Genomic DNA, 14,382 nt, shown 5'->3' with positions numbered 1-14,382 from the left:
AACTATAGTTTGTAACTCTGTCTAGTAGGCTATCCTCATAATAACCAGCATTCAGTTTTTTTGGCAAATATTTGAGCATATAATTGTTGCTCGGTAAATTCTGTGATGTACTTCATTCAACTACTCCTCTAACAGTCTCTCAAAGGCGATTGACTATCTCCTTTTCTTTTTTTGGAAATGCTGCCACCCTGCCAGTGTATACTACTACTACTATACTACCACCACCACCCCAATCATGGCATGTATGAAAAAGGAAACCATCTTCACCATGCAGCCAGTGCTGTGCCACAGTTGGACATAAACTTCAAGCACCGGTAAGAGAGAAGTTTGGGGGAGGCAGAATCAATAATGGACATGTTGTCAATGATGTCAGTTTCAAACACCACTCCAAAGAATGCATAGTAGGACCAGTCAATGAGTGAGGTGTGTCGCATCTATCTGTTTGTGTCTTATACAGTCAGCAAATTATTGAAATCAAACACACGCTATGGGCGGCCATGCACCAGCAAAGAAACAGTGTGATGTAAAACAGTTACCCCACCTACAAAACATTAACAACATTGCATGTAACATAGAAAAATATATTTAATTGACCCTAACAAATAAACTAAACCCACAAAAGCTAACCCACCCACCTCCCTAACCCCAACGACTGTCCATAGAACTAGAGAACGCCCAAACGAGTCAAGAACGAACAGGAATTAAAAAAGGGGCAGTGACAGGGACTAACTGGTGGGGCGGGACTGGAGGAGGACACGAATCTGGTCCTCTAAATGGGCGACGCGGCGTCTAAGGCCGCGGCAGTTGCAGCCACAGTGGGGGGGGGCACCGGAGATGGCACAGTGGCGGCGGGCAGCCGCCAGACGGTGGCGCCGTACCGCTGGAGGGCGGTGGCTGGGGCCCGGGGCACTGGAGGAGGCTTGAATTGCTGCTGCAGTCTCCTCCTCCTCCTCGGCTAGGACCACCAGCCGCCGGTATTCATGCTGGATTGCCTCCAGCTTCCGGCGCCGTGCCTTGGCGGCCAACTCCTTCCGGTTGATTTTTGGAGTAGCTGTGTATCAAAAAGAAAAAGCAAGACAATTGTAAAATATAGTCTTAATAAAACAGTAGGACAAGGTAATTATTTACACACATAGTGGCATGGTAGAGTAGCACTATAAAATAAAGCACAGTAGTACATAACATTTTAAATGTCGCCCGTCCTTCTTCCTTCCACCTGTCTTACACTTTTTAGTTGAACAGTGCACCAGGTGCTCTTCTCCATAAAACTTTCAAAGCGGAGTTGAAATCAGATAGATGAGGCCATTGGTTACTCAATACTCTGGCTCCTAGTCCTATACCAATTAAAGGGAATTCTAGTCTTCTAGTTCACTCTTCAAACGTCCCCAAGAACTCATACTTACTTACGACATCGGATAGTGGGCGGACTTTGTCCGCCCGCCATCCGACTGCTAAAAAAGGGTGGGGGTCCCGTGGGGACAATTAATTAGGATGATGCGCCCGGCACAGTGGCGGGCGCACCCTGTTATTTTAAATTTAAATTCTGGTTGGCTTTGCTGAAAGCAATGCTAAAATGTTGTGCTGCTTTTCCAAGCACAACATGACGGGCCTCGCACGGAGCCTGTCACGTTTTGCTTTGAAAGTCGGGGGGGTACCATAGCATCGGTAGGTACCCTCCATGGGGGCCCCCAAGCATACTCTGCAATGTGTGCATGAGTTTCCGTGGCGGACGGTAATGCCGCCACGCAAAGGCATTCCAAAATGCAGATTATATGGCTGCCGGTGTGGTGAGAGAGACACCACCGCCATATTGAACCCTTTTCCGCCTAGACATGTCTGAATATTTTCTACAGGGATGGCGGGAGGTTTGCCCCTGCTGTGACGGCAGTGAATTCCAGCCAGCCCGGCGGGGGCAATACGCCCACCATCCTAATGGGGCCCTAATTCACAACTTTACAGTATACATATACATACAGTACACCTTTGCAGTGAGTGTGCTGTCAAGTTAAACAATAGTTAAAGATTATGAATCTAACTTACCACCGCCTGCCACTGGTGCTGCCACTCCCCCTCCGTTGCTATCTGCAACTGCCGCATCCTCGCCCTCTGCGTCGCCTTCGCTGGCCCCAGCAATGGTGGTCGGTAGTGCGCCTAGAAAACATTACACATTTATTAGGCAACATATACACCTCCCCCCTATTGATCAGTAGCAAGGTTGAAAAATGAGTTAATACTAACATAAATCACTAGTACAAATCTGGTAGTAGTAGAGTAGACACTAAGTTATATGATCATTGTAGCATTTGCTTGATTAGCCCTAGCCATGCACATGTGACGTTACCTTTACCTTGCAGCTTCTTAAGACACCTTTGAGCCCACATGACCTGCCTCACACTGCTACTGTCTAGTCTACGCGCTGCGTACAGGCGGTCAACAAACATTAACAAGCCACTTTTTTAGGAAGAACTGGTGTACTACTGTTACTGTTAGTCCATATTGCTTATCCATAGATGCTACACTTTTTGGCACGGCTGAGAAATGCTTGCAAGTTGCAATATACTAACGCACACCATTTCTTTTTTCGCATTACAGACGCAAGATTCGCTTCTACGAACCAGAGCTTCTGAACGATGCACCAACTACCAGTACTAGGTTCTTCTGAGGTGAGGGGTCCCTTCACTCACATCTTCATTTATAAATGTATATAAACTAAATTGCTATGGGATGGTGGTGCTGCCTTCCACCACTTCAGTTATCATGATTTAATTCCCAACTGTATAAGTGTAACAATGTATATTGTTTTAATGTTATTGATTTGCCGGTTGGTGCTGCTAAGAAAACAGTGTACAGACCTTCTCAAATCGAAATAAAAATTTGAAACTTACATAGACTTTGTGGTATTTGGTGTGGAGTGGACTAACTTACACGATTGAGCAAATTAAAGTAAGGGTGTGCATGTGAATAGCTTCCACGACAGAGGTTGCGTGTGTTAATGTTCTGGGTTGTCTACTTGTTGGTTATCTTGGGGGGAGGGTTCCGAGACCTAATAGGTATGACAAGACAGTACTATAGTCAAGCAGTGGAATTGTGGTGGGTGCGGAATTTCTGATTGAGGTGTGCAAGGAAGGTCCAACCTACCATCACCAACATCCTATTTTCTGGTGCAAATGTATGTGCAAGATCCCTACAAAAGTTGTATGTCCTATAGGGTATCATATCAAAATATTAAGAAATCTGGTAGGGCTGTTGCTGTGAATTTTCAAAGCCTAAACATCAACAAGAGTAAAAAGTAGTACAAGACAACAACCCAACGGATTGTATGAGCTACTGGTGAATATGAGTTTTATATTACAACCTTTCACAAAGAGTGGCACTGGCCAACTGGGCAAGACTAGCTACTACCGTACAGACAGACAGACTGATAGTATGTAGTGGTACTCAGTCATCATAGCGGAGGCAGAGATAAGCTTTTTGAAACCGTACAGATCGAAGGATAATTGGTGGTAAAATAATAGCATTTGGAAACACACTATAGTTCGGGAGAAATGGGGCAGTAAAAGTTATGGAATAAGAAATATTATTAAAAACAAGAAGACTTACTGGGGCCAGCAGAGGAGCCCTCAGCGGTGTCCTCCTCGTGGTGTTCCTGTCCCGCCGACTGCCCAGTCCCTGCCCGTCTGCCTCTGGGTGCTGATGAACAGGAAAGATATAAGAAAGAGACAAACATTGATGGATGGTGTCAACTTAAGCAAATACAATATTTTTCAACAACGGTCAAAAAACACTTATGTAAACAATTGCAATAACTACATTGACCGATCTCATCTGGTCAACATGTAATATCGGGGGATTCGCAGTTCGACTACTTAAGTTACTATTTATCAACAGTAATCCATTCTTCCATTCTGATTCCAGAAAACTAAGTTACAAGTAAGCCTAAGAATTAGTACAACGTACCACCCAACCTAGCCCACCTATTCCAGGCATGCCAATTGTACATTAAGTATGCATTTCGACTGTATTCCTCAACAATGTGTATGATCCAATCATGGAGGACACATGAACATGACTACATTTTTTGTATACACCAAATTTTGGTTTGATTGATGCTGATCTGCTACTGCTAAGTAACTGCAAAGCCTACCTCCACTCATTGAACAAACTAGAAAGGTTCTAAAGACTGGCGTACTAGCAGCACGTCACGTAACTGAGTGAGGGGGGCATCACGCATACCACTAACCAATTAGAAGCTCATACAAAGTACCTAAACCTATGTATCAATCCGCCCCTATCTATTAGTGACAGGACAAAGTAAGGAGTGGACGTGAGTCACTGTAGCATTACGTAACTTAATTTCTCTAAAATAAACTCGTAAAGAATCACGCTAAGCAAGCGCAAACGGAAAGCTGCAAACAAGTAAGATTAGTAGTAGCGCAGAAGAGCAACTGTGTCATAATCACAGAAGACTTTTAAACGTTATTAACCTGGAATGTATTGCAAGCAGCAACATTCTAGCTGGTTGGAAGGAAAAAAAGATATTCGCAATATATAACATAGAGCAGAAGAACAGACACAAAGTTGTAATAATTAAATAGGTACTCACCAAGCCCCGGGACCTCCACTCCTAGCAGGTCCAGCAGGTCCTGCTCACGGTCCAGGATGTCAGACCACCGGTGCGTCAGCTGTGCCTGGGTGCGCCGGACCCCAGAGATGCGCGACACTGCCCGGCGCACCTTCCCCCACCGCTGCCGACGCTCCCGGAGGCCGTACCCGGACCCAGGCCTGCCACCTGCTGCCAGGGTTGAGGGGAGGTGGCGCTGCACAAAGAAAATTAGTGTAGCCAACTCCGCCTCCCCAAATAAGGCCCGTGCATGCACCCCTTGTGGGCGCCGCCTTCCGCAAGGAAGGCGGTCGCGGCTCTGGCTGCGCCGGCGAACAGCCCTGCCCTTGGACATGGTTCTGGGGACGGGGCGGGAAAGAAAAGGTAAAATAAATAAAGGAGTAAAGGAAATAAATAGCGGGCAATACAAAGAGAAAAAGTAGCTAAAAAACAAAAAAAAAGTACACAAAAACCAAAAATATAGAGGCAGGAAAATAGTTAGAGAAATAATAAGTAATAAAGATCCAAAAAAAAGTGGCTATAAACAAAGGATTGAAAAGATTTAGGGAGGATTGAAAATCAGGCCCCAGAACCATGCAATAGAGTGGAAAACAAGATGGCCGCGCCCGTTGCGACCACGTGCGCAAGTTCGCGCAATATTTTCTCCCTGAGCAAGCAAAAAGCAACGCGATCAAGTAAAAGCGATCGCGAACAGGAAATATCGACCGCGAACATGCATTGCGCGACCCGGAACAGGAAGTAAACAACGCCAGAGGGCGGGACAAGTGAAAACAAGATGGCCGCGCCCGTGAGCGACCGCATGGGTAAGTTGGCGACCCGCGAACACGCAAAAAATACCGCGAACAGGCGGCAAAAAAACTTCCGCATCTTCGCGATATTTCCGGCATGTTTGCGGAGATTTTCTGCATTCTCGCGATAATTTGCGGAGGTTAATTCCGCAAATTCCGCCCACCCCTAGTTGAGAACTGTTTCGGGAACAATGAACCTTAAATCAAATGCAGGGTCCCTTTCTTGGAACACTTGTACATCCACACATTCCCTTACCCCTGTAATGGAACCAAATTAAAAGCTGTTAGGTACTCTTTGAATTATCGGACAACCGAAGCACATTCAGCTACACATTGATCTAACTTTTCCTGCTGAAATACCTTTGTGCTTGCAGCACGGTTCCAACTGCGACAATGTAAAAGGTGTTACCCAAATGGAGCCGCGCTGAGGTAATCCAGACTTCTGGATGGTAGGGGTTTAAATTTAGGCTCTGGTGAACAAAGAGAGAATTGAGGTAGTGAGTGATCACTGACCTATAAAGATCTAGAAAATGCAAGCCCTGCAAAGTACCACACATCAAGGCATATTGTTACTCATTTTAATGTGTTTTGCAGCATCCCCACAGCAAAATTATTTGTCACACATATTTAGCTCTTCTGAGCATTACTCGAGGTGCATACCTTTCCGCGTGCCTTGAGTAACCCAATTTGCTTAATGTGAATATGTGACTGTGGTTGTCATTCAAACCTACGCCTGGCTCAGTTTGTTACAATTTATATGCTCTGGGAAATTCTTAAAATAATGGTCACTGATACACACACAGCTTTAAACAGCATGCAACTCTTGAGAGCAATGGCTAGAGCGGTCGACTTCGAAACTGGGGCACTAGGTTCTAGTCTCGGCTGGGATGCTCAACATCCAGTGATCCTGGGCAAATCACTTTAATCTCCACGTGCCTAACAAAAATAAATGTGTCCATCTGTAACGCTACTGGTGCTCATGTAAAGCGCTGTGATACCTTCGGGACGAGTTGGTGTTGTATAAAACAAATGCTGGAAAGGTGGATGCAGCTCCGTGGACTGGTGTTTAGCCAGGTACTCTCTGCCATGAGGCTCAAAAATTTGAGGTGGCTGTGCTCTGCTCAGACCTCCAGTCTGAGACTTTGAGTCAGCCAGAGCAATCACACAGCAGTAGCCAGGAAGGTGGGCCCAGACTGCAGCAGGGACGCTTTGCCAGCATTTCAGTAACTCCAGTTAGATTTATCAGAGAGTTTGCAGTCTCTAGCTTATTTTGGAAGATTGATGGTTGTGAGCTCCTGGGTGGTCACGGTTGTTGGATGTATGCACCTGCTCATGGACCCCATACCTTCTCTCAGCGATAAGTGGTCTGTCCCACTTATGTGTGCTGAATGAACAGTATATTGACATGCCCTTTAAGCAGCTACACCCAATAGACACGCATAGGTAGTTGCTGAATGCAATACTGTCTCTAAAGTCAACAATGTGGTGGACTCATCAGGTCTATGTAGCAGGTATGAATACTTTCTTCTCCAAACAGTATCCCAGTGACAAGAGCTGTGCAGTGTTTTGCGCATGCTGAAATATTAATCTCATAATCAAAAAAGGAGTTAGGCCCAATGGGACTAGGATCAGGTAGGACCATAAATTCAACAAGAAAAAAGTAATTACCCAAGCCTAAGAACTACTTACAGCATATTTTTTAACGCTGAAGTGATCAACAGACATGACTTTTGTTAAATCAGGTTTTTATTAACCCGTATTATTTTCTCAAAAATTCATTTGTTTTCTGAAAATGTATAAAGAGAAAGACATGTAGTCATATCAAAAAAGAATTGCATACATTATTTAAAAAAAAAAACAATCAATAACTAAATCCACATAATTAACAGTATTCATTAAACATAACACAAAATAAGACCAAACAGACTAGTGACAACGGAAGTAAACTAAACACTTATTATTTCTCTTACAAAATCTCACAATGACTGTTCATAAAGTCTAATTCATTGAATTTTGATAATCATCATTTACAATCAAAGGGAACAATATATAAAAAAAGTTCCTCAGTGACAAGGATGCCAACGCGTTTCGAGTCCTAGTCCAAACGCTGCAAGGACTCTCATCAGGGCTTCTGAATGTCTAGATTCACACTGGACTTCATTCCTGTGTGCAATGCTGATTTGTCTAAGACAATAATAAACAAAATACTACTGTTATTTATGCTCCATAACTGCCTGAAAAAAAGTGTACCTGGCGTGGTGTTATGCTAGCATTTCCTGATAACACCTCTGTCTTTAAAGAACTGCACTGTTGCATTTTGGACCCTGCCTGGATGCGGCAAAGCTTTACTGCAGTGTCCTTTGAAATTTCTGAAAAGAAGAAAAACAGAACAGCCGATGTTGTTCTTGCGCGGTTTCTGACCTCAAGTCGAAAGATTGCTAGAAGGCAGTATGTTTGCTGCAAATGCGCATACCTTAAAAAACAGCTGCTGCTCCCAAATTATTCAGAGATGCCCTCCGTTTATTCTTATCGCTCTATGGACAAGAATTGCTTAAAGCCCCACTCTAATATACACCCCACTATTTAAAACAGCCAAAACATTTAAAAGCGAGGGCTTACCTTTAGGGAAGCCTCCCGCGATTGTGACCCGCGAATTAACTGCAACTGGCCGCTCACTCCATGAAAGTTCTCATTATAAATTTTCAGAAAACAAATGAATTTTGGAGAAAATAATACGTGTTAATAAAAACTTGATTTAACAAAAGTCATGTTTGTTGATCAGTTCAGCGTTAAAAAATGAGCTGTAAGTAATTTGTAGGCTCGGGTAATTAGTATTAATCTCCGCACTGGAAAGTACTGAGGCTGCATTCCCAGTCCATCATTATTTTGAATACCATACCACCTCAGTTTAGATCCAGCCATATGCAAATCAGTCTTTCCCCTGCTGCAGTGGGAACAGCCCAGTCTGAACTGCCAGGGCAGACCAGGTCCTCCCCAAACCGGAACACAAACAACCCAGGACCAGTTTCACATGTTTTGCACATGCTAGACCTTGGCGATATCACAGCAACCCTAAGCAATTTTGTCCTACGTTTCCACAATGTAAAATAATGTTAAGTTTGAGGTAAGGCCCTTTAGCACAGGGGTAAAAAGTGTACACAGGTATTACAGAAAAGAGTCACACGTCATGCTGTTCCAGAAGTAGCACCTGGAAAAAACTGTGGGCCTCATTGACAAGGCCATTGCGCCGCCGTTGTGTCACTTACTTTGATGCACCAGTGGCGCAGTATGCCTGCTCATATTTACAAGGCCACGTAAAGTCACCCTGCATGACTGTTCATGGCCTTGTAAATATGAGCCCCTTTCACTCATTACTCTGCTTGAAAGGGACGTTCAATAGATGTTGCTGTGGGTGTTTCCACGCAACATGTATTGAACCTGACACATTACCAGATTACCAAAGTTTTGTAAAGCTGGAAATGCATCAGAATCCTATGTCTCCCCAGGGAAGATGTAAGAGTGGCGCAACAAGGAGAAATACTTTTATTTCTCCTTGTTTTTTCCTCTTTCTAAGTGTGCTGCATCCTGCTTCCCTTCTTGAACAAAAACACTCAACCCCGCCACACAGGCACCATTGCAACATGACGCAAGAGTGCCTGCACTGGCGCATGGCAGCCAATTGTGAGCCAGCGCAGGGGAAAGCAAATGGATGTGTCGTATTGTTGTTAATATGACGCATCCCTGTGCTTTTAAAATGACGTAGCTTGGCGCAGCAAAATGGCTTGCGACGTTGTGCTGCGTCATTTTTTGGTAAATGAGGCCCAGTATATACAGCAAAGTCACAGCATTAGATATGTGCCATTGTACTGATACAACCCATGATTCAATAGAAATTGCTTAGACTCACGTCTGTGCCCATTGTGATGGTAAATTGCCCCAGGATCTATAATAGGAAACAAAATGGACAAGTTTCATGCCTCAAAGCAGACTTTTTCGCTGAGATTGTTGAAAACAACGTGAAAGGAAGGAGAGCACAACTGCTGTATAAGAAACCCCTCACCCACCTACCTAGTAGGTGGCATGCTTCATCATCGGGGCCCAACTGGATTGTCTAGCACAATCCAGTTGTGCTACAACGCCTGAGATACAGCGGAGCAGGGTTATGAGCAGTGAGTGAAGTGCTATATGTGAAGTGATTAAGAGTTAAAAAAGTCTCTGGGAAATGCCCTATGAAAAAACTTTAATTAAAAGGGTCCCAGGACTAATGTAAAAAAAGGTAGGGGGGATATAAAAAAAGGAATGTTATTTTCCTTGTATCCCTAGAGACTAAGGTCAACTAGTTTCAGCCTTCAACATAGTTCTAGAGGCTTTCGTCAGGACCAGCCAAAATTGAAGAAAAAATAATTTTGGTGAATGGCCGTAAAAATAATATATAGGCCAAGTGTAAGTATCAGCACACACCCTAAAGTGTGCTGTGAGTGTTGTGATGAGGTACTCACAGTAACTCCGTTTTTGGTTACTTGAGTTTGAAAGGGAGACCAGGTCCGAAATACCTAGGGCGGCGATCGGTTCCGCTGAACAAGCGGAACCGATCGCCGCCCTAGGTATTTCGGACCTGGTCTCCCTTTCAAACTGCAAGCGGAGAACCACACGGCGTTCTAAATCCAGAGGATTAACTACCTCTCCACTCAAGTAACCAAAAACGGAGTTACTGTGAGTACCTCATCACAACACTCACAGCACACTTTAGGGTGTGTGCTGATACTTACACTTGGCCTATATATTATTTTTACGGCCATTCACCAAAATTATTTTTTCTTCAATTTTGGCTGGTCCTGACGAAAGCCTCTAGAACTATGTTGAAGGCTGAAACTAGTTGACCTTAGTCTCTAGGGATACAAGGAAAATAACATTCCTTTTTTTATATCCCCCCTACCTTTTTTTACATTAGTCCTGGGACCCTTTTAATTAAAGTTTTTTCATAGGGCATTTCCCAGAGACTTTTTTAACTCTTAATCACTTCACATATAGCACTTCACTCACTGCTCATAACCCTGCTCCGCTGTATCTCAGGCGTTGTAGCACAACTGGATTGTGCTAGACAATCCAGTTGGGCCCCGATGATGAAGCATGCCACCTACTAGGTAGGTGGGTGAGGGGTTTCTTATACAGCAGTTGTGCTCTCCTTCCTTTCACGTTGTTTTCAACAATCTCAGCGAAAAAGTCTGCTTTGAGGCATGAAACTTGTCCATTTTGTTTGATCATATTGTTCTGGGGAAGAGGACAAGTTTTTCTTTTCTTTTCCTCGCTCTCTTGTTGTTCTTATCTATAATAGGAAAGACATGGCTGTCATTGGCCCTATACGTTTGACAATGCACTTTCAAACTCATGCGGCTACACACGCCCCTCTCACTGGCACTGTGCTTGGTGGTTGCGCTAGGACTTCAGTCTTCTGTAGCACTTAACTGCTGGACTACCAACAGGGATGTAGCCATGTTGTTTGTTGTATATCAATGATTAACAGGGACTGTGTCAAAACTCAGCAGCTCATCACTATATGTTGAAGGTTGATAAACTGGCAACTTAATCGCAATGATACATTGAATGCAAAACTTTTTTGCAGAAAATGACCAGTTAATGCCAACTCATACTATTACCTCTGGGATTTACAGTGTTCAATTTGGCCCTTTCCAGGCATACGTTGCTCTTGCACAATGTATTTTGCTACTTGGATTTGACTGTCTAACATCTTCAAGGAAGGCCTACCGTTGGGAAGATGGAAAGTAGTACCTGGATTCCATTAGTTACTGATGGCTGACATGGTCAAAAAATACTCATGTGTTGGTTTAGACATTTACCACTTGCTCTAACAGAAAATTCGTCAAACTGTCTTATTTATGCTTAATCACTAACATAAGCAAACCGGCTAACTTATTTGAATTAAATCACCTGTCCAGTAAGCCACTCTCACTTGTCCAGGCATTGCCGACTGGCATTATATTGAATAGATTTAACCCCCGCAAACATAGGTGTGCACTCTCCTTGGAATTTCGTACAAGTGTGCATGTAAAGGTGGTCCCATGTATGTGAATCTAGTGGGAATGCCTTTCTGGAACTGCGTTGAAACGAGAACCATAGAAGAAGTAAATGAGTGATGAAGTTGGGTTCGGGGAACCTAAACTATTCATCTCTTCGTTGTTCCGTCAAACATTGTTAGCCTTAATAGTTTGTGACTGTGCCCACGTCTTGCTGTCCTTTCCCCTGCGGCTGTGTTTGTTGGTCTCGAAAGACCTCTGCCATCATGCATTGCTGCAGTGGGATGTGCAGGGATGGCACTTCCTGCTTCTGCTTTTAGCACTCTGCTGGCATGGCAAGGGCGTTCTGCCAGAGTCAGTGGTGATGGTTCCTCATGTCCTTTCATTTAAACAGTGAATTACCATTCTGCAGTGTCTCTCCGGATCTTCATTTTCACTTTATAGCTTCTCTGCTCAACAGGCTTTCTACAAATCTGAAAACAGTTTACAAAGGCCTTTTAAACAGCAATCTCTAAACATTCTCACAGAGAGTTGTGGTCTTTACTACCTTGTCACCAGCCATGGCAGGAGTCAAGTGGTCTTTAGAACAGCAGACAGGGATGGAGGTCTTTTAGGCTTTGTGGATGAATCAGAAATAGAGGGGTTTTGTTTCCAACTGTTGTATTTTCCAGGCATGTTACATAACAGAATTTCTGTCAAAGGACATTCCACTTAGGGATACTTATGAAAATGGAAGGAAACGCCTGAATTTCTCCCACACAGCATTCTTTCTGAATGGAAAGGACACAACAGTGTTGTAAGTTTCAAGTAATGTTAATCATGGCCTGTGTGGGCGTTAGAAAGATTAGCTGAGGGTTCTCTTTTACAAATGCCCCCCCGTTCAACACTGTTTATGGCCTAGTATGTGTAGCATATTTTTCAATTGACATTCTACATGACAAAAATTCCGTCTGGACATTTTGCAAAGTACATCTCTGAAAAAAGAATGGGAACGCGGAAAATACCATATTTCACCATACCTCAACGTACATTATGTGAGCTGGGGTGTAATAAGTGTGGATATGTCATTTTTTACTCCTCTAGTCACTCATTGCATTTTGCATGTACCACATGCTTTTCAACATCATACAGCACTGATCAATCAATTTCACCTCACCTGCTATAACTATGAAGATGACATGCAAATATTCCTTCAACTGGAATGACACAAAAACATTGGAAACTCACCAATGTTCAGTTGTCTCAGAGCCGGGGATCAATGATGACATGGAGCCACTTCAAATTGAATGCTTCCAAAATGGAAATACTCACGTGTGGCAATTGGAAACATTATGACCCACTCGCCGTGTGACCTGATGATCTGGGCACCCCACCTAAAGTATCGTAGGAAGAAATAAACCTCTGTATGACCATGGACTGGAAGCTATTGATGAATGCCCGAGTGGACAAACTAGCAAGATCAAGCTTTGTTACCATAAAAACTCTGCGACAAATCTTCCCCCATTGGGGATTTCCACACAAGGTCCAGGCTACCATCTCCCCTGTTCTGTTTAAACTCGATTATGCCAATAGCCTCTACCACAGATCACCTTTAATGACCATGAAAAGGCTACAATGGATTCAGAATTCGGCTGCCAGACTATTCTTACATATAAAACTGCAAGACCACATCTCCCCTGCCTTGAAATCCCTGCATTGGATACAGGTTGCCAGAAGATCCACGTTCAAGCTGCTTTGTATCACCCACAAAGCGACACATGGAACTCTACATCAGGAATAAAATCCCCAAACACATTCAACAAAGGAACCTCCGCTCTAGAGTAGCACCTTGCCTCAAAATCCCAAGATACAAGAAAAAAACATGGGTGGCACATCATTCTCTGCTCAAGCAGCCTAACTACTGAACTCCTTACCCCCCAAAATAAGATCCACAGATAACCACCTTATCTTCAGAAAACTACTCAAGAATTGGCGCTTCCCCACATAACCACCATAAGCAAAATATACAGCATATCTTTCTGTATATAAGAATTTATTTGTACTATAGATGTGTACCTACATATGTGTATTGCTTTGTATATTTGTGTAGAATAATGTTTTTAAAACGAAAAAAATAATATATATATATATATATATATATTCATTAGTTCTGCTTAACAAATGTAAATATTACTGATAGTTACATTAATCTGTGCTTTCAACATGTATATAAGTGACTGCATAAATAAGTAAATCTTTTATCATAACTATTTATCTACAATTGCTTCACTATTGAGTTAACAAACAATATATATGTAAGTAAATAAATAAAATTTATTTAAAGTACAACAATACTTGAAAGCCGGAGATTATTTAACGCTTCTTTAATCTACCTATACTACCTTTCTTAAACACTTAACATTCCATGTACTTATGGATCTATATATTTATTACTTAGCCTCTAATTCAGCATATCCAATGCATTATCCTATTTTTCACCCTATCGCGCTCTCAATATATCCTCTGTCCCCAACTCTCTAACTCATCATCTCAAACCTCTTTTTACTACTCTTTTCAATGCACTACCCTATTTCTCACCCCATACCACTATCAGTATATCCTCTACCTCCATTCTCTCATTCATCCCAAACCCCATACCACTACTATGATCCCCAAAATAACCCTTTCTAGACTCTTCGCAACTCGACACCTCCTTTCATCATATCATACCTCTATTACTATTCCGATCCCCCAAAACAAGCCTTTCAAAAGCTTCCCCCTCTTCCCCTCTACCTCCCTTTTACTCATCCCAAGCCTCCTCCTACTGCTATGAACTCCAAAACAAACAAAAAAAGAATATTTCTAAATTCTCCCCTCTTCTATCCTTCCTTTATACTTTTCAATCCAAATAACAGACTAACACGTCCACCACTCTACTTTATTTCATATTTCACTATAC

At 42.9% G+C, this 14,382-nt stretch overlaps 1 long non-coding RNA gene across 1 annotated transcript; it reads right to left on the bottom strand.

Annotated features, from left to right (window-relative positions):
* Positions 1-860: 860 nt before the first annotated feature.
* On the bottom strand, positions 861-3,674 carry LOC146862140 (uncharacterized). Its single transcript, XR_014978383.1, has 3 exons — positions 3,601-3,674; positions 2,041-2,151; positions 861-1,051 (listed from the first exon to the last, which is right to left on the bottom strand). It is a non-coding gene; the product is annotated as an uncharacterized LOC146862140 (long non-coding RNA).
* Positions 3,675-14,382: the final 10,708 nt, after the last annotated feature.

The sequence above is a fragment of the Triturus cristatus genome, chromosome 2_2 (genome assembly GCF_964204655.1).
Source record: "Triturus cristatus chromosome 2_2, aTriCri1.1, whole genome shotgun sequence".
Classification (NCBI taxonomy): Eukaryota; Metazoa; Chordata; class Amphibia; order Caudata; family Salamandridae; genus Triturus; species Triturus cristatus.
The sequence above is the reverse complement of the archived record's forward strand: the minus strand, read 5'-3'. Positions and strand labels throughout refer to the sequence as shown.